The sequence below is a fragment of the Oryzias melastigma genome, linkage group LG1, assembly GCF_002922805.2.
Source record: "Oryzias melastigma strain HK-1 linkage group LG1, ASM292280v2, whole genome shotgun sequence".
Taxonomy (NCBI): Eukaryota; Metazoa; Chordata; class Actinopteri; order Beloniformes; family Adrianichthyidae; genus Oryzias; species Oryzias melastigma.
The window spans coordinates 26,997,252-27,015,792 of record NC_050512.1 but is presented as its reverse complement, the minus strand read 5'-3'; the positions used below and the strand labels follow the sequence as shown (position 1 = coordinate 27,015,792).

Below are 18,541 nucleotides of genomic sequence, written 5' to 3'. Positions count from 1 at the left end.
ACAAAAAAAGTGGGAGGCAGAAAAAAAAAGACAAAATTAAAAGAAAAACAGTTTGTGTGAGGATAACGGGACAGGGAAATAAAAAGTGTGAGATATAATAGGAAAGAAGGAAAAGCAAAGTAAGTAGTTCAAGAGAGCTGGAGGAGAGTACAGTGAGAAAAGAGATACCTCGAAAGCAGAAGATGAGATGAAGAAAGGATGTAGTTGTTATTACTCAGCGTGAGCCGAGTGAAAGCGCAGTGATGGCTCAGCCAGACGGAGCTCCGACTCACAGACGGCAATCTCCAAATGAATCTCCTCTTAGACTGGAGCTCTCCAAGGCAAAGCCCACTCGCTTCAACGAGTAAAACCCCAAAACAGGTCAAATTAATGAAGATTAATAATTGTTCAAATTTACAATAGCGGTAGGTGACACAAAATACAGCTTGAAAAAAATTACTTCATTGTAATGATAAGCCACACAAACATGAGGATCAAAAAGGAAGCAGTTGATGAATATTTTGTGTGCATGTTTTAAACCAGCCAGAGACTTTTCTGCACCCAGGAGAATCCGTTTTAAAGACTCCTGAAGCAGCAGGAGCAGGCCGGGGAAAGTGGACGATAAGGAAAGAAGGGTGAACCGAGTCCCACAACTACAGGCTTCAAAGCAAGAAACTTGTGTTTTTCACGCAGCATGATGCAGCTAAATCACTTTCCCTTTGAACTTTGAATTAACTTTGCTTATTTTTGTCTTTTTAACTTTTTTTTTTGTTTTAGAATATACGCCACCATTTTTTTTTTTTTTTTTTTTTGGAGTGGGAGCAACTGAAGGTCCATCGCATAGACAGAAGTGAAATACACAAACACATTTTAACAACAACAGATTGTAGAAACACACCACCTTTGCCTGATTGTTGGAATAACCTCCAGCCGTGCGTTAGTCGGTTTATTCTTACAGCTCCAGCTCATTACCTGCTTTGCTCCATGAACAGAACAGCTTGGCTTCTCCTCAAAAAAAAAATAAAAATAAAATAAAAAACCTGAACATCCAGGAACAGTTTTTCGCGAGTGATTATCTCACAGGAAGATCTCATGATCAAACACATGAACAGCTCAACTGAAGCAGTCGTCTATTTAGATTTGAATGTTTCCTGGGGGGACACTACAACCAAAAGTGCAGTGACCACACTGACAATTCGCATTTATTATTTTGATTTTTAACACAGCTGTATGGCATTGCAAGCAGAAGATAAAAAAAACATAAATGCATTTAAATTAAGTACATGGAAACTGTTAGATTTTCTTTGCTATCAGCTTATATTGTTTATTTACAATTTCCAGATTTTTGTTTTTTTTTTATTCTTTCAATTAATTTAATTCAATTTGGTTACTTCAATTTTGAGTTTACCCATTTGTTTAGAAATACATTAATAATCTATTTATATTAATCTGGTACAGTTCACATACTGTAAAATGTATTAGTGAAATTATAATAAGATTGTAAATATCATACAGTGTTACATGGATTCTTAAACTTAGAAGCTCCAACGATTGTTCTGCTTCTCCTGCAGGGCGTTTCAGTTTGGCCACTAGGAGGCGATCTTGCTATAGTAGTACACTTTTTTCAGGAAGAATAAGCAAAGAAAGAACAAAAAAAATGTGTTTTAGAGCCCAAATAGTAACTTTAAAATGATTCCCTTAAAAGAGTTTGAGAAATTCATGTGAGCAAATAAAGATGTTCATTTAGTCAGCAATGTTTGTTTAGCCGTCCTATGGGAAATTACATTAAACGTTAGCATCAAGCTAGCGGACTTTAGCTTTATGTGCTAATCAATCTCTATTTTTATGGATTAATTATTAAACTATTAAGCTTAGATTGATTAATTAATTTTATCAGCCCAACCTTATTTATAATCCTCTAGTGTTTTTTTCTTTCAATTCAATTCAGTTCAATTTTATTTAAATAGCCAAAAATCATATAAGAAAACTGCCTCATTCTGCTTCAAAACAAGCCCAATGAGGCACTTTCACTGTAAGAACTTAAGGCTCTTCTCACAAACTATAACTAGAAAAGTTACATCAGCTGCAATAAAGCCAGTGAGAATGTTTTTTGCTTAAAGTAGTTGCTGAAGATGCAGAAGCTTTTTACTGAAAATGGTGCCAATTTACTTTAATTGATGAAGGGATTTGCTAAAAAATGCAAAAGCTATTTGCAAAATGTTAAATTTGCTAAAAGACTGGAAGTTTTGTTAAAGAACTATGAAAGAGTGCTGAACTTGAACTAAATTTACGAAATAAAAATGTAGTAAAATTGCTTAAAATTCGCTAAAACATGCCAATTTTGCAAAAAAAATATTTAGTTTGTTGCTTAAATATGAGCTAAACTCCAAATTAGCCAAAAAAACGTAGGTCAAATAAGCTAAATAAGCCACCTCATAGCTTAAATATTAGCTAAACTCCAAAATAGCCTCAATAAACCGTATAAGTCAGAAATGCTAGACTGGTGCTTAAATAGAAGCTAAACTTTAAATTTGCCAATAAAAACCGCAGTAGATGCCAAATTAGATAAAAAATTAGCAAATAAAAAATTAGCCTAACTCTAAATTAGGATAAAAATATCTCAGTAGATGCCAAATTAGCCAAAAAAGCTAGGTATAAATAGGTATAAAATATTAGGTAAACTCAAATTTTTTGAAAATTAATATAAAAAATACAAAGAAAATACCCTATCAATATATTTAAAGGCTTGTTGATAATCTACTTAAACATTTTAAAATTTGAAGACTTTCTCATTTATTTTCTTTGGGGCATATTTGGCTCAATATTAAAAAAAAAAACTATACAGTTTATGAATATCACAAATACAAGTCAAGATGAATAAAACAGCAGATTTAACTGATGCATTATTAAGTGTACATGTCTGTATTGTAAACCCAAAAAGATGCAACAACTGCAAAAACATTGTTAGCATTTGATCTGATTGTTTGCATTTTTTTAGGTAAAATCACCTTTATATGGAGTTGTTTTCCCAAACCTTTAATGTTCAAGTAAAAAATAGTTTGTGCCATTTTGAAATGCCAACAGAAAAGAGGTTATGATACCCCCCCAAACCCCTCCAAAAAAAAAGTTAAGTAAATGCATTTTATTTCTTGTTAGACTGTCAAATTCTATTAAAAATATAATAAAAACAGATTTACATACACATTTTCCTTGCACAGTCCTGACCCAGCTAAGAGATGATTAACTTTTTATGTCAAATCAAACCCTCATCTGGTAGTTTTTAAATTTAGCCTGGGGGAAGATCTCAGACACAGGGGAGAAGATGAAGAAACGTCAGGTTGATCTTTGCCTCCTCGACTTTTTGTGAGCAAGAAAGCTCAAGAGCTTCCAGAGCTACACGCCGTACAATATGGCGGAAGGCGGATTTCTCCAGCAAGAAGCCAGCAAGCTTTAAGGAGGGCTGGGACCCCTCAAAGGTAAAAGCAGCATAACACAGAGTTTGGTACAGTTCCTGACGATCCAGTTCCAGCTCTTGTCTGATAACACCGGTCCCAGATTGGAAGTAAATGACAACCTCACCTCAGAGTTTCTGATGATAAACATCAGTCTTTCAAAGACATCAACAACAAATATTTACCCAAATGTCTGGGCTGTGGGCTCAAAACCCCGCATAAGCCTTAACGGCATTACTTATTCAGCAAGTTTATTGGTGTGTTAATAATTGATCAACCAATTAAGGGGGGAAGCTGGGGAGATATGAGCCTCTTTACCAGTGAGCTTTTGGTAAGTGCATAGTTTGATGGAGCACGACAGAGAGGCGCCAATGAAAGTCATTCTGACCAGTGCATAAAACTCCTTTTCATATTAATTGACCTGAGCACGGGTAACACTGAGGAGGAAACATGCAGCTGGGCGCTCGTGTAATGAGGTGATGTTCTTAACCTTCCATCCATTTCAGTTGACGCTTTTATCCAGAGTGACTTGCAAGCGAGGGACGTGGCGAGGGGCCGCGTGGGCTCAGAGCGCGGACAGAAAACACGTGAACTTTTGTTCATACGTGTGATTAAAAACTGCAGCAGAACATTTTTTTTTTTCACCTCTGGAGAATAATTGCATAAATTGGTGAAGTGGAAAGTCACATTTGATTAAAAAAAAAAACAAAAAAAAAAAACCCAAAACAAAGATAAGGATTTGTTTATCCAGGTTTAGGAATTTTTCCATCCCAGATCATATTAACAAACATGAGTTACTGCTGAAAATATCTGACACAATAAAATATGTAAAAAGAAAAATACATGTATAGTGTTAAGGAGAAGATTGTATTTGTTTTCCTTTTATTTCTACTTGAATTTGATGTTTTTGAAATCTTGAAATTTAAAGTAAGAAAATATGATCACCATAAAAAAAAATAAAAAAAGTCAATGTTTTTATTAGTGCATTCTTATTAGGATTATTTTCTATAATTTTGCAGGACACTTGAAAAGTTAAGAGGAAAAAAAATCTGTTTTCCCCAAGCAGTGGTGTAAACATTCCATTAACGAAATCCTGGATTAGTAAAAATAAAAATAAAAAATAGATGAACAGTTTGTTAGTAAAACTTATTTAAACCCATTGAAAAAAAAGTCATTAATGAGTTATTGAGTCATTAAATTCAAATTGTCATCCATATAATTCCTTTGTAACATTTAAAAAAGAAAAAAAAAACTCAATTTGGAATAAAAAAAAAGAAAGAAAAAAATAGTACAAATGTCATCCCAATATTACCAACCCAATTATTACTATAATTAGCACTGGGATTTTGCAGAACTATTTTGCCAAATTGGAACCAAGACTTAAAGCGGTAACTTGCTGATCGTAAGTCAAATAAGTGTATTAAAAAAGTGTTCCTGCTCTTATGCAGTTCAAATGTACCTTATAGCATAGATTTTTTATTTAAAACATCGAGCAATTTTAGCACTTATGAATCAGCTGAGCAACACAGAAAATAACACTAAAGATGTGAAAAAAAAAACATATCAGGAAATGTTTGTTGGGATCAGATTCTCATCTGAACTATTTTCAGCGTTTTTGTTCATATTGATGATTATCTAATCTCAATCTAAAATCTTTCTTTCAAGTCGTTTGTGCTTTTATCATAATGGAAATTCATTTAGTTAAAAAAACAAAACAAGCTGATGATATTAGTAAACAAAATTTCACCTTTGAAACATCTGTGATTGGTTTTAAAGTTTAAATTAAGATTAATTTAAGATGTGTTTATTTTCAGATGAAGAATTTTTAAGGTTACTTACTTATGCCAAAAAAAGGAAGATAATGAAAATGTTCTAAATGAGTTTGTGGATGGCAGGGCGGAACCAGCTTCGTAAAAACTAAAGGTTTACAGAGACACTTAAAATAAATGCATCATACAGATTACAATTAATTAACTAGGATACAGTTTTTTTTTTTTTTTTTGAGTAACCTCATTTCCTAAATATCATATCTGAAGCTTAGTCTTGTTACCAGGGTACCGTACAAAAACTACATTTGGAAAAAGTGAAGGAAAACCTGGGATTCAGGAAAAAAAAGTCTTATTCTTCTGTCTTAGAAAAGAACATTTTTTTATTTGGAAAAGAATCTTAATGTAAGAAAACAAGTTTTTGGCTATGTCTGAATTCCTTCCTTACTCTCCATTTAGTTTACTTTATAGTGTAGGTCTAATCTACAATCTACAATTCCAAAATCAAGAGCAATATTTCACTTTGTGAAAAACTACTGTGCATCGATGTTCACTACATTAGCAAATATAGACCACAATGCTTTGCGGTCAAACAATTTTTGCAAGAAAAAAAAAAAAGTGTTTTAATACTTTTTAAATAAACCATCTACATTTTCATCATCAGAACAGAGTGGAGTCATAAAATGTTTGAATTGATTCGACTTTTACTTTGAAAAGCGGTGACGTCATATCCGGCGATTAGAGAAACTAAAGAAAAGTGGTGAGCATGATGTCCAAATTGCTTTTAGGGGACTCGATAGTGGGAATTTGGACGTAGCTTTTTTCTCAAAAATAGGAATTCTTCATTAGACCGTTTTTCTTACCCTACTGGCAGAAGTTTTTTGCTCCTTTAAAGAATTTTTTTTTTCAATTTTTAAGAATTTTTTACTTATTTTCAGCTCTAGTTGTTGCTGTGTAGAAGAATAAACCTTCCAGAAAGAGACATACATGACAAAGTCTGCCTCAGACTATCTAAAGATGGAGCAGCTGGGTCAAAGGTCAGCCGATGTCCTGGTGTGGAAACTTGGCTACTGTTGTCCATTTAAAACCTGTTCACTTTTTCCTTTAGCGACCTTCTTATCTAGTCTCATGATGCACTCCTAAAACCTCGTCTGCAGTATCAGTTGTCTAATCAACAGCGTTTATAAAACAGCACTTGTGGCTCTGGTTTTTCTCCTCTTTTTGGAGGATAATGATTTCTCTCTCAACGCCAATAGCTTCTTCAAGTAAGGCCTTTTAGGAAAGCTGTCTAATGCTGATCATTCATCATGCTGTTGCAAAACACACGTCAAGCTTGCCGATAAAAGTGCCAGTCATTATTCCTTTTATCGTACGCAAACATAAATATCAGCCACTCGGGCCACACTTTCTACCTCTCCCGGATTACAGTGGAAGCATATTTAGAAAGAGAGGCTCCACTGAGACTGCTGTCAGCCTTTTTCCTCAGGCCAGTTCTATCCTAAATACTTTTGTCTTTCTTTTCTACATTTTCTTTTTTTTATTTTTGTAATACATAATATTTGTGATTTAAAGTTTTTCAGCTTTCACTAAAGAAATTGGGGAAAATTTGACTTTTTTCCCCACAAATGAAAAAAAAGAGTTTAATTTTAATTTACAAGATATGACTAAAAAAATAAAATGTGAAATATGTCATTCTTTTGCTTTATTGTGGGTGCTTAAGGCAATGTGAGAGTTGCACGCTTTAGCCTCTTTAGGCTGTGATTCATCACTACAGACACTACAATCGGTTATTAGTTTCTGCTTACTTAAGGATCAATTAATTACATTTATGAGGAGCAAGTTTTAACACAAATCCACAAGCTAAACATTTACTTTTAATGTATCTAATAAGATTTTTGTAATATTTGCAAAATGGGAGTAGAATATGAAATGTAAAAAGTGTTGCACAAAAATGATAAGAACATGTCACCAAAATAAGCTTTTATTTTTATTTTTATTTATCCTAACTTCATAAGTAAGAGGCTGTAATGTAGTGTGGGTCACATCCTTCTCTACAAAAAGCTTCTTTTCCTCCTTTTTTCTGGAAACCATTCTCCGACTCACTTGAAGCTGCAGTGCAGTAATAGATGCTAAACATGTATTTGCAATTTTTCTCTTTCTCAAAAAAAAAAAAATGCAAAGAAACTGCAGGGGAGAGTTTCATGCATGATTTAAAATGTGTTTTTGCTAAATAATATATTTAGAGAAAATTTTAAGGGGGGAAAAACTGTTTATATATCTAGCAGTGACAAACAATTTAGAAATAAACAACAAAAACAAGAGTTTCACCATTAATAATATTATTTATCAGTACATTTCCCTTTTTATGTCTTAAATGTAATAACCTTGTATAAATGCATACATTTCAACAGTTTAATTGAAAAAAAAACATAAAATATGTCTGAATCATTATATTATCAGATTAAAACTTTTTTTTTTAAATAATGGGGTCAAACCAGGATGGAACATTTGAAAAACAGGGATTGTAAATTTAAGAAAAAAAAATGAATGCAGTTTTAGATTCAAAAATACACATTTTGACGGAATTAGTGAAAATTTGAAAAAATAAAATTGAACATTTAAAAAAAATAAATTAAAAACTTGAAAGAAATGTTAAAAGTTGAATAAAAAAAACAGTTACCAAGTAAAACAAATATTTGTACTTTCAAATTTCCTTTTTTTCATCACCCATTCTTTTCTTTTAGTTCTCTGTTTTCAATTTCAATTCAGAGTTTTCAAGTTTTTGCTGATTAGCTGATCCTAATTATACATGGGGGCGGGGCTTTGAGCTCATTGGCTACCAGAACAAATGTACAGTGCCCGTCTTTCTAAAATTTTCAATCGAGTTTTCCATTCACTCTAAGCTGATCCTGATTTGACCCCATACATTAATCCAGAACATGACACCATTTGATATTCCCACAGCATCCAACCACAAAGGTCGTATGCTGTAGCTGTCTGTAGCAACAACATATGCAGTAGCTTAAATCACCAGCAAGCGGACATTTAAAGATTAAAAATGGGCCTATCTCAGGCCCGAGCCCATTTAACCCACTTAAAACCTCTCTGTTCAAAGACAGTTAAGATGTGAACATCATTAACAGAGACTATAAAGTCTAATAGAGAACACTTGAATCACATCGAGCAGAGGACAAGAGTCATGGGAAATGGGCTTAAATAGTGTCGGTTTATCAGTTTATGAGGCAGATGTGACTGTTGTTCAGGCGAGACAGGGAGGTGTAAATGGGAGGCGAAGTCCCACCAGAGTAAGGTCGATTTGTGTAATGAGATCCATTTAGAAAACTGATAGATTCCCACAGCTCTAATCCCTCTCCAGGTTAGATTTTTTGCCCTTTCCTTTTTTTTTTTAATTAATATTTTGTTTTAATTTTGCAGGTGAATGCCACTGTGCCCTGAGAGGATTTCTAAATGTTAAGACTAAACTATCAAACCCACAAAGTGATTGCTATTATTGTGATGTCTTATTATTGTGTTGTCTCAAGTGTATGAAGGTTCTGGACATCAGCCTTTTGTTTGGGAATTTCCAACAAATCCAAGAATTATTATAAAATAATGCATTCTCAGTAAATATATCTTAATCCTTCATAAATCTGAGTGTTAGCTTGTGAAAAAGTCAATTGTTGCATACAAATACACTTAACATTGTGTACCTAAAGTGGCCGTCAGCAGCCATCGAAGAAGGCCCTCTGAAGTGAATCTATCAACACACTGAATAGGTTAAAAATTCAATTTGCCCTTATTAATCATTCTGATAGAAAACAAAACGAGCAACACAGTGGCATGATGAGAAATGTGCGCTTCTCAGAGTGAGTGACAACAGATCAATCAGTACTCACTGTATAGGTTAATAGTCACCCTAATTGCACAGCAGTGGCTGATGGATGGTGGCAATCAGATGAGAATGGGACAGCAAAAAGACATATTGCATTATGCATTGATGCATTCTTGGCTAAATAAAATATTTAGACTAGGAGAGATATGGCGATAGATAAAGTAAAGTTTCCCAGTTTTTACTGTCCACACCATGATACTGTAAAATGGGAAATCAAAATGAATGCCTCAAAAATAGTTGTATATGATTTCATTTGGTATAGAAAAAATAATTAGGTTGTCATGGCGTTAAAAAAGTCAACAAACATTGGGTTTCAACATTGATTTTAAGCTGAGGTCGTTTGTGAAGAGGATTATTTCAAATAACATGACTCCACATTCATACAACGTCCATAACAACACAACCAATATGAGATAATACAAATTAAAATGTACTGAAAAAAAACTACGTCAAGGTTTGAAGTTGTATTTGAAACATGTATCGTTAATAGCAGCTCAAATGTTAAAGCTTAAAGTGATCTCACCTGTAAAATTAAAGCACTATTTAGTGAATTCAGTGGCACTGAATTCATATATTCTTTTGCATTATTATAAAATTATTTGACCATATTTTAATCTTCAACAAAATGATAACTTATACCAATTATGGGGGTGATTTCTCATTTAAATTTGGAAAATTAGTAAATGCATAGAACAAGAATAGTCAACTCCAGGCCTCGAGGGCTGCAGTGTCTGCATGATTTCCAGATATTCAAGCCCTACTCACGACTGATTACCTGGTTCAGGTGTGTCCGCCCAATTAGAAAATTCCAGGGTATCTTGGAAAATATACAGAAATGTGGCCCTGAGGCAGGAGTTGCTTATTCCTGACATAGAATATCAAAATTTGTATTTTTAGCCAGTATGCATGTGTTTTAATCAAGATTTAAAAAAAATATTATTTTTTCTCTTTCTAAAAACATGAAAACATAAAATAAAACGTCATGTGTTCGAGCATTTTTTTTTTCTCCAAGCTTTTTTCTCTCTTTTTTTTTTCTTAAATATATCCACACATAACTTGGTGAAATTCTGTAAATCCATTTAGATCACATGAGTCAAAGTCGAGGCCCAGGAGCTGGATCCGGCCCTACAGGTTTCTTTCCAGCCTTCCAGATCATTTTATTTCATTGTTATTAATGATCCGAAGTTATGTTGTGATTATTTATTTTTAACTTGTATAATTTTGACAAAATATATAATTAGGGAGAGTAAAATATTGAAAATTATTCAATGTTTATGTTGGTTTATTCTGGAATAATATTCCTACCTTTTTATTATTCATAATCATGTAAAAAAAACGGTTTTAAAGTTTTAAAAATTGGCATTCTGCTAACTTTGTTGACTAGTTAGGCATTCAATAAGATTTGTTTAGGCTATTTTTGGAGTTTAGCTAATATTTCAGCTACATGCTAGATGTTTTGACAAACCTATATATATATTTTTTTTTTCTTTTTAAGACTAATTTGGCATTTATCTAATCTTTTAGCTGGCTAGCAGCTTCAGCGTTTTCAGCTATTAGCTTCAGAATTTTTAGCTATCAGCACTAGCATCCTCAGTGGTCAAAATCAGCTAACAGCATTCACACACAGGTAATGCTCTATATCTAGTTCACTCTGACATCACCCGCCTTACAGAAAAACTGTTATTTTTAATATGAAGAACGGTTAAGGCAGCTGTTAAATACAGATAATATCACTGCCAGAAACACAAAAGATGTCCAAGACGAGTTCACTCTGTGAGACGAGGATATCTAGCAGGACACCGAGTTCACATCAGTGCTATTAAAGTGGGACGCTGGATAATTAAAATCTGTGTTAAATGTGTGAAAGGCTGATCATTTCTGATAACATTCTACGTTCCAAGTGGGAAAAGAGCTATTAGATGACAGGTTTTGGTTTAAAGCAAGTGTACGCTGACAGATGATCTGATGAACTGACTGATAGATGGCTGTGAACTTTTTGATGCTATGCTTGCTGAGTAGAAGGTCGGGGAGAGATGAAGGATGATAATGATTTTTTAATAATGGTTCTGAAAGGTGCTTCATTTGCTCGGTGCATAAAGTGCTTTGATGGAGATGCAGCATGACCTTACGAGGCCTTGCCCATGTTTTCTTCCTCCACAATAACTATAGACTGTTAAAACTTTTTTTTTTAAAGAATTTTCTTTTCTAAAAAATAAGCCAAACCTTGGGACTAAAGCACAGCAGTTTGCTTAAAACCAACAAGATAATTTCCTTCGAGGAAATGGTCTAATGTGTTACTTTTCAGGAGTTCTGCATCGGCGAAAGGAAGATCACATGGAATCAGAGCAATTATCATTAGTGAAAAGAAGTGAATTCACAAGAGAGAACGACAGGAAGGAATTTCAGAAAGTTTCTAAAGGTGGTAACAAGACAAGCGGGATGTCACAGTTAATTAGATGTGTTTGCCTCTGATATTAATAGCACATAACATGTTGGTGTGGTTAAAAGGATTTGCTCTTCGCCTTTTAATGTCAGTGAACTTAATAGGGTGGACAGTCTTATGGGCAGTTTATAGGGAATGAATAATGAGGGTGGACTCATGGTTTTATTTCAACTCTGGCAGCTTTGAAGGCAGCAGATTAACATGGATAAGAAACAGCATGTTCTGTTCAAACTCGGAGCTAATCGTGCCAAAAGAACAGACGAGGGGCAGCGCGTTCAATGTCGAGGGTCATAAAATGTAGCTGCAAAGGCAGTCTGTCATCCATTTCTTGATGAAATCAGTGTCTGTTGTGCACTTTGAAAACAAATGGGCAGAACGTTGGTGATACGAACCCGCGATGGGAGCGCTGTGAACTTCAATTACACCAACATTACGCTTTGTCTCATTTAGCTTCCCAAATTAAAGGGTGCATCCGAGCCAGCGTTGCCCATTTGTCACTCCACAGAGGGGCAGCGACATTATGCTCCACGCTCACAGTTTTCATGAGTGGAAAGACTGCGAGTTGACTTGTTGACTGCTTAGCCGTTGTGAGTTCTCAAACAGGTTTTCCTTTCATTCTACAATTCAGAGGTAGTTAGTTTTTGCATCAGAGTGAACAGAAATATTGTACTTTAAGAACCACTCCAATGGTTTTTTGGTGTTTTTAATATGTTCTTGAAGCATTTAAGAATTAAGACCACATTTTCTGAGGGTTTCTTTATTCATTGATAAATCAGGAATAGACGGAAAAAATGCAGCTTTGAAAAAGTGTTCAGTTGTGACGTAGAAGCTCCCTGCTCCGTTCTATTCTGATACATCCACTTGCAAACAAATAAATATATTAACTTCTTCATTTTCCTTGTCCAAGCTAGTATTAGGCTAAAAACTGCTCAGCTGGATAGCTTCACCATTGCTCATCATGTTAGCTTTGGGATGTGAGGGGCTGTAAGCTTGTGGGAAAGCACGTAAACAAAGGGATGATGGGATATCACAGGAGGCTTACTTCTGCTCCAGCGGTTCCACCCACAACTCAGTGGCACTGCCCAAATTATGCACTAGAAAACAAAACTTTTTTTTTTTTTTTATGTTGGCTAAAACAGCATAATTGTAACTGAGGTTGTATTCAGACCGGACACACTTTGTTCGCTAAAAGTGAACCAGAGTTTGCGTCCCCTGATAATCCGGAACAAAGTTTCACTCTGAAAACGCGCGAGTCGACTCTGGCCTGGGACCTGACCCATGTTTCGAGGTGGTCTCGTTTTTTTTCCAATTGAATTGAACTTTGGTTCACTCTGTGATTCCTCAGTCTGAATAGGATCCGCTCTGAAAGCGAAAAAACTGAACCAAAATGGCCACCGTAGCCGGTCATTAGCAGACAAACGTGCAGCAGCAATGTGGTCGGATGAATGCCAGCTCATTTAAACAGCTTAATGTGATACACAACGCTTCTCACATGGTTTTCCTGGCAATTTATAGGTCATAAACACTTATTAGCGTACCTCGTAGCCGTAGCGTTCCCCACCTGTCAGCATGCCTCTGCTGTAACAAAGTATCAATAAAAATTGTTGAACCTGGCCTTGATACAGACATTGAAAACTGATCAGCAACATAAAAAAACTTGAATAAGTGAACTATCCCATCAAGGATTGCAAAGCTTGTCAAATCCTGGCAATTGTCTTGACCCGCCCCTGTAACTGCTGGCCAATAACTGAGGAGATCTTTAGTCATGTGGTTTTGTTTACAAGCTTTGATCTGGAATAGAAATCTCTGGTAGAATTAAGCAGACTCAGTCTGGAACAAATCATTTTTCTTGTCTGAGGACACCCTAAAAGACCAAAAGATGATTGGAGTGGGTCTTCAAGGTCTTAATAGTTTTAGGACATTGATGAGTTGGACGTCTCATCAAAGAACCAATGATTTTGTGGATGATCCACCATCAATTAATTTTTGCCAAAAACTAGACCAACATACAAATATTCTCACCCTTACGTTCCAAAAATTGACCTCTACGTTATGCAATAATATAAAACAAGGTCTCCTACAACGTTATACTTTGTTGTGTACATTATGATTCCACCCATGTACCTTCTTCCCTTCTTTGTTCTCCTGTTCTGACAAGCCACTCACCTCTCGTATCAATGAAACCCCATCCATCAGCTGTCATCACATCACATCTCATCAGGTTAAATGAGGAGTACAATGCAATCATTGCTTTAGGAATGAAATGCAATATTGCAAAAAACAATTACACTCAGGTCATGGAATTGAGGAACATGGAGAGGGGGTTGCTGAGTGTGATCACCACGAAGGTTACCGAAGGGTCAAGATGCAGCACAAATACGACTATAAAGTATCTATGATCTAGAAGATCTGTGGCTAAAGTTACTGATTTTGAACTCGTCTTGTTTAAAAAGAGCTGAACACATAGCCGCTGAGTTGTGCTTTATGCTACTATCCAAAGAGTATGTTCATAGGGCTTGCAGTTTGTCTTTCCTAAGAAAATAAAAATGGTTTTGTTGGGTCTAATGGTCTGCAAACTGTTCAAAAGCAACTGTGTCCACGCTGCAAGTATGTGTCTGCACATTCGTACCTCTGAGTTGGTGTTTCCACTGTAAATTTCCGTGTAGTCGCCCGGTGGCAGGAGTCCTCCTGTTCTAACTCATCACAGGGGGGAGCAGAAACCCAACTTTGATCAGAGGAATCTACAAAGGAAAACAAAAACACAACTCAGCTTGACATATTCCTAACAACGTCTAGCAAAACATTCACCAGCTCAGGTAAAGCAAATACTGACGGGAGGGGGGGATTTCAGAGGTTAGTCACATCCAACAGCAGCTCTTTTCATTCAAAGCTGGCTATAAATGGACACTATGTTTAGTCTTTTGTCAAGGTTTTCTCCTGATCAAACACGTGAAGTGCTTCCAAGCATCACACTAATCTGTTGAATGATTTATTGTTTCTCAAAACACAACTATACAAATGAAATATGTCAGGTAGTAGCTAAAGCAGATAAAGTGCAGGAAAGCCTTTGTAGTGGAAGCAAGCTTACTGTATTTGGTACATAATTAAACATTCTGCAGACTGCAGTATACAGCCTGGGTGTAATCTTTGATCTGAAGAAATAGCCAACAATAAAGCATGCATGCAATTACTAAGTAATCTGTTTTTGTTTTTTTTTTACATTTGGATATTTCTTATGGACCACGACTGAGGTTACAGAAATGGGTCTCTGCCAAGCAAAGTAGTGTTGTTTTGAACCTCTGCGTCCTCAATTCGGCAGAAACTACTGTAGATTATCAGACCTCGATTGTATAAATGTTTAAGAAATGTTGCATGTGTTTGTAAATGGACAGAAGAGAAGCTTTGAAGTTCTTGTATAACTTGGAAAAAAAAAGTGGAGTTCTTGGACTATTTCAAAGCCACAACAGTAGTTGTATATACCATATTCTCTGCAGTATAACTTTTTTTTCATAGTTTAGTCAGGGGTGTGACTTATACTCAGGAGTGACTTATTTATTTATTTTGAAGACATAAATAGGCTCGAATATTTTGTCATTTTCCCAGTAAACACTGGTTGTCCTCTAGCTGTTGTTTCCTTTAACAACCACTAGAGGGCGGTGCATCTGAGTATTTGCTACTGACAATGGCAAAAGAAATGTCTTCCAAAACAAACATGGAAGACAATCTGATTGTTTTCCTCTTAAACTTTGATTTTTCTCCCAAAAGTGTGACTTATATTCCAGTGCGACTTACAGTATATATGGTTTTCTTCTCTTGATCGGACATTTTTATACTCCGGCACGACTTATACTCCAGATAATACGGTAATCCAATCTAGTGTTGGTAAGAGTTTTACTTGATCATTTTCTAATTATTTGTTATTATAATGAGGCGGCTGTGGTGCAGAGGTATTTTTGCTTGAACGATGACAGGACGATTGCAGGTTCGGTTTCCGTGTCCTTGGGCAAGACACTGAACCCCATATTTCTTCTGATGGTTGGCGCCTGTGTCAGGCAGCTGAGCCGTCGTCAGCGTGTGAATGTGTGTGAATGGGACTGTAAAAGGTTTTGTTCCTTAAAGCAAGGTAGAAAAGCAGTATATAAGTATTTACAATTCTATAACTAATTTTAACCAGAATATCCACATACCAACATCAAGTAACTACCATTACTTCTACAAATTAAGAATGTAAAACTTCTAAAATAAACCATGTCGATTTCCAACACTTGAGGTATATCAAGTCAGCTTTACTTTTACTTCTATTACCAGCTCAGTGGCCCTATGGTAGAGCGTCCGTCCTAAAACTAGAAGGTCATAAGTTCAAATCCCGGCAGAGTCACACCAAAGTCTCTAAAATGAGACCAGGTACCTCCCTGCTTGATATTCAGCGTTAAGGGGTTGGATTGGGGGGTTAAACCATCAAATGGTTCCTGAGTGCGGCTGTGTCTGCAGCTCACCACTCCCTCAGGGTATGGGTGGACAAAATATAAAAAATATTTTTTATTCAAATACAGAGACAATAAATGTGATGTGTTCCTTTGAGTGCTGCGATCTGCCCTCCCACATTCCTAAGTACTCATAGAACAGACGGCTAAAGCGGGCTTATAGATTCTTGCTCCCTTCTTGATGCAAAGCAAAGCATAGGTTAAACTGGTTTTCCCTACTTGTTCTTTCATTTTTACTAAAAATGTCAACAATATTAATAACCTGGACCACCCTATGATTCTATTGCAGGTGTCATATATTATCTTCAAGTGTGTGTGGTGTGTAGAAGTCTAGACTGATGATTTATCTAACCGTAATCTATTATTTGCCATCATCACTCACCTGTTTCTATGGGTAGAGCATATTTTAATGCATCCATTTTGCCTCAATTTTGTATTTTGTTGTAAAAATAAGCTGATTGCCATTTTAAGCTGTCCTTTGTTTGAGTTTTCTTTAAATAAAACACATCTGTTAGGTATCAAGTATGTGTGAGAACACTGCAGCCATTGTAATCACAGCTCATGAGAAATAAACACAATGTGGATTACGTGCTTCTGACAGTGAAATGCTTCATAACGTGGTATGAAGATAATCACTTTGTAATTCTTTCCTGGTGATTAAACTGCAATAAGGCTATACGTGATTCTAATTGTCTTGATTTCACACTAGAAACTCACAGGGAAATATTGTGTTTTTTTTCATTTTCCATGCAAACTGCAGAAAGCTGTGCTTTAAAAGTTAACTTTGAGTTAGTTTGAAGTCAAATGTGGGAGTACAGAGCCATTGGCTTGTGCGTTTGCTGGCTGAAAAAGATCTTGGTTTCTGAGACTGGTCAGGGAATATTCTGAAGGAAGATTTAAAAGAAAAAAAAAAAGACATTCCCCTGGGTTGGTGGTGGCAGCGGGACGCTTACTACAGCAATGAAGATGGCAATCATTTGGAAAAGTAAATCCAATGATCTGTTCGACAAAGTAAACGCTTTTGATCACGAGACATTTTAAAATTATTTACACTTCACATTGAAAAAGAAAAACATACCCTTTAGTCTGTTTATGCATAAAATAGTACCAGCAAAGCAAAACGACAACCCAAATACTGACTTTTTTGCCGTAGTTTAATTTAGTTAGTGTTCTGACTATATTATCCAATGTTCCAAATACTTTCTTTTATTATTGTAGACAGAAAGTTGTACCAGTTCGAGTCCTACCAGAATGGGAACTAAAGCAGTGAGGCAGAAACTCTCCAGATGTCACTTGTGTGTGTTTGTACAAGCAGAACTTGTGCTGCAGGCAGGTAAACGTCGATGCTCTGAACAGAATTTATAAGAAGCTAAACTTCTTTAGAGGAAAAAATAAATTGTGTGTTAAAGTTCTCACCATTTTGCTAAAAAAAAAAAAAAAACGAAAGAATCTTTATATATTTTTTGTCCCCAGTGTTTGTTCTTCACTCCACTGCCTCACACAGAAGTTTTCAGTCAAGCACATGTGCACGTGTTCACAGGGCCTCATGTTTCTCCTGGGGGTCACTCGCAGGACTCTAGATGTAGTCCTCAGACTGTGTGTGTGTGACTGCCTACCCTCCTATTCATCCATCCACAGAAAAATCAGCCAGGAAATCATTTCAATGTGTCATTTGAGAACACAGTTCTATACATCAAGTGATACCATATGAAAAAGCCATTAATTTACACTTAACTGTGCTGTGAGAGAGTTGAAGCATGTTTGGATCTTCCAAATGATTCGCATTCACGCCTTGGGAAACTGGGTTCAAGGCCTCCTGATTAAAGTTTTAGAACTGATGGTGAGCTTTTAACTTAAATTGTTGTCAGAGCAGAAAAAGTATGCGCCAGATTAGCACTGTGAAAGACTAACAACCATTGTGCAAAGCATGCAAGCAACAAGTCAGGTTTTAATGTATTTACATATAAGGCTTTATTTTGGTGAATAAAAAGTAAGATGTTAGGTAAAAACTGTCCTTGTGTTCCGATTCTACATAAGATGTGCTCAACTTTTTTTTTTTTTTTTACCAAATGCAATACAGTGATGAGTCCAAAGATGGTTCCGAAAATATTGGTTTTGACAATAGGCAACCCTTTGCATTCCTAATTGAAACATGTTTAAAAAACAAAGTCACATATTGAACAGATTTTTTTAAGTCAGTTCCTATTGAGTTTAAAGAACGATGGATCAAATTACAATACACATATAGGGAGGCGCGGCGCGAGGCCAGCAAGCGTGGAAGGCGCCAAGAGGACGAAGAGGAGGACGAGGTTGTGGTTGAGGTTGTGTATATTTCAAAAAATAAATTTACAATTTACGGAGCCCCTAAAGGGACCGCCAAGTAAAAAAAGAAAAAGAAAAACAATTTTTTTCAAAAAATTTAAGCTAAAAAATTCTGATTAGTATCTGGTGTGCATCAATTAGTAACCAAGGAAAAAATAACTTCAGTTTCTGGAAGAAACAAAAACAAACAGTTACTATCTGGT

At 35.6% G+C, this 18,541-nt stretch overlaps 1 protein-coding gene across 2 annotated transcripts in view; it reads right to left on the bottom strand.

The window, feature by feature from the left end:
- LOC112157392 (teneurin-3) overlaps positions 1-18,541 on the bottom strand; it is an 800,843-nt gene that overhangs the window by 516,868 nt on the left and 265,434 nt on the right. For both annotated transcript variants that reach the window (XM_036213709.1, XM_024290091.2), the window contains one exon: positions 14,162-14,273. The gene's annotated coding sequence lies outside the window, so the exon portion shown is untranslated. The remainder of the gene's footprint in view (positions 1-14,161; positions 14,274-18,541) is intronic.